The sequence below is a fragment of the Euprymna scolopes genome, chromosome 46, assembly GCF_053919585.1.
Source record: "Euprymna scolopes isolate OS-2025 chromosome 46, ASM5391958v1, whole genome shotgun sequence".
NCBI classification, from domain to species: Eukaryota; Metazoa; Mollusca; class Cephalopoda; order Sepiida; family Sepiolidae; genus Euprymna; species Euprymna scolopes.
In genome coordinates, this window is record NC_136527.1 from 204,604,177 (window position 1) to 204,606,998 (window position 2,822).

At 33.0% G+C, this 2,822-nt stretch overlaps 1 non-coding gene across 1 annotated transcript; it reads left to right on the forward strand.

Annotated features, from left to right (window-relative positions):
* Positions 1–507: 507 nt before the first annotated feature.
* On the forward strand, positions 508–670 carry LOC145271532 (U1 spliceosomal RNA). Its single transcript, XR_013865943.1, has one exon. It is a non-coding gene; the product is annotated as a U1 spliceosomal RNA (small nuclear RNA).
* The last annotated feature ends 2,152 nt before the right edge of the window (positions 671–2,822 follow it).

Consider the following 2,822-nt stretch of genomic DNA (forward strand, 5'->3'; position numbering starts at 1 on the left):
CACAATTGCAAAGAAACTCATCAGAAATCGACTCTTGTTAAACCTTATTATCAGACAAGGCACGCTCAATAACATCATCTTCACAGATCAAAACTTATTCTCACTTCAACATCCCACAAGCATCAAAATGAAAAAGTCCTTGTGAGAATACCTGATAATGCAGAAAAGATTTTCAAAATGAAGAAATCATCACCAGTTATGGTCTGAGCAGCCATTTCTGAAAGAGGTAAATCTCCATCATTTTAAAAAAAATACCAATAGACTATTGACATTGAATATTATAGTAAAATGTAAGTTCCGTTAAGAATTGAGGTACTTTGTGAAAATATTGGTACGTTTAAATGATAGTAAATTATTTGTTATGAATTGTTGTTATTAGTGAATGAAATGTTGTGATATACTGATATTGGTGAAAATTATGTGGGCGTATTTTATTTTTTTATTGGTGTTTGATCGTGGTTAGTATAGAAATGTGATATAAAAACAGTGGTGGGCACATAAATAATTATACTTACCTTACGTGGGGGTAACGGTGATCATTACGGTCGTTCCCCCAGAGCGAGGCCCATCCATTGCACTGCGGTTGGGTTGACCTTTGCGATCGTCCCAAATGTGGACGACTCGGGCGTGCTATTTCTAAGTGTGGGGTCTGCGTTCGCGCTCACCCCGATAATACAATCAAAATCAGAAATCCTTTCCTACTTCTTCCAAGTACCTCTCACTCGTAGGTCTGTACTCCCTCCGCTTAATCACCCTTAATCTCTGTAATACCAAGAAATAGGCAATTTCTCTCGACCAGTTTATAATCCACTTCAATTCCAACGTTCTGATTGTATCTAATTTGCATGTAAATGTAATCAACGTTTAATCGTGAGGAATTCGTCTAGCTGTCGGCTACAGCTACTGAAAGTGTCTTCTTTCGATATACAGTGCGGACATAAGCCCTGTTACAAAATTTCTGAACTATTTCTTATGATAATATTAAAATAAATTTAATATTTAATTGTCATTATATGATAATGTAATGTATGATTTCTAATTTTTTTTATGAAACAAAAGATGTTAATTTTTAAACAATGTCTGTTGAATTGGAGAGAAGATTAACCATAGATCAACATGAGAATGACGTACGTGCACAAGAAATATTCAAGTTGGGGGAAAAACCTCAAAATCAACAAAATGTTTAAAAAAATGGACGATTTATCATTACGTGGAAAGTTCATTGTTCAAAGATAAACAACGTCCCCACACCTTAAGAACACCTAAACTTATAACAAAAATTAGGGAAAAAACAGACAATATCCAAAAAGATGCATGGGACAAATGGAAAACAAAGCACAAACATCACCAAGAACGATGTGAAGGATATGTCGAAGTGACCTATTAATGTCATCTTATAAGCTCCAAAGGCGACAGTTCTCTCTGCACCCACAATTGCAAAGAAACTCATCAGAAATCGACTCTTATTAAGCCTTATTATCAGACAAGGCACGCTCAATAACATCATCTTCACAGATGAAAAGTTATTCTCACTTCAACATCCCACAAGCATCAAAATGAAAAAGTCCTTGTGAGAATACCTGATAATGCAGAAAAGATTTTCAAAATGAAGAAATCATCATCAGTGATGGTCTGAGCAGCCATTTCTGAAAGAGGGGAATCTCTATCATTTTTTTTTAAATGCCAAAAGACTATTTTTTTCTTGTTCTTAACAAAGAACGTTACATTGAGGACATTTTAAAATGTGCACTAACCTGATGGTATAATTCTGTATTTGTTGATTGCAAGATGGTGCGACAAGCCAAACCGCTCAAGTAACACAGACAACTTTAGTCCTGGATCAGCAAACAAGAATGGCCTCCCTAATCACATGATCTTAACGTTCTTGATTATTCTTTGTGGTCAATCATGGAGACTTAATCCTTCTTTACTTCTTGTAACAATATTAAAGTTCTTAAAATAAAATTGAACAAATGATGAGATAAAATGACATTAGATGTTATTCATGCTGGTATAGATAATTTCACCTAAAAGATTTTACCCCTATTTTTCTCAATATCTATTTTCCTACTACCCCTCTCTCTCTCTCTCTATATATATATATATATATATATATATATATATATATATATATATATATATATATATATATATATATATATATATATATATATATATATCCCATATTCGTATTGTTTAATGCCAAGAAAAATAAACTTCTTAAAAATTAATTATTTTTTAAAAGATTAAAACGATTAAAATTCCATTATTTCAAAATGTTCCGTTACTTTCATGTTATGACTCTTAGGCTGTGATCATAGCGTAATATGGTGACGTAAGAGAACACGTGATATAGTTAGTTTTGGAGAGATTCAGAGAGTTGAGGATTGACCACCAGAGCAGACAGACGTCTAGACAAGGGTGGACAGACAGCCTGGAGGGGGCTGTATGAACAGAAAATGTAGAAACTGCAGATCCTGTGAAAACCATTTGAGACAACTGTAATAAATTTATATTATAAAAATATAAAAAGTTGTTTTAATGGTTTCACAAATAATAATAGTTGTCTCAATTATATGATGCTGATCGCTTCATGGTTGTCACGGAGCAGCGGGAAGATACAGAAGAACTCTTGAAGAAAAAAGTATGAAGCATATATTATTTTTCTTACATATGAACTGTAAAAATATCCCATGTGATAAGTCTAATACAACATGATTCAGTTTACACGTCAATATCATGTCCTCCTAGCTAAACAACATACATACGATTTATACGTTTATTACTTATTTAAAAGAACAATATCTTACATCCACTAGATA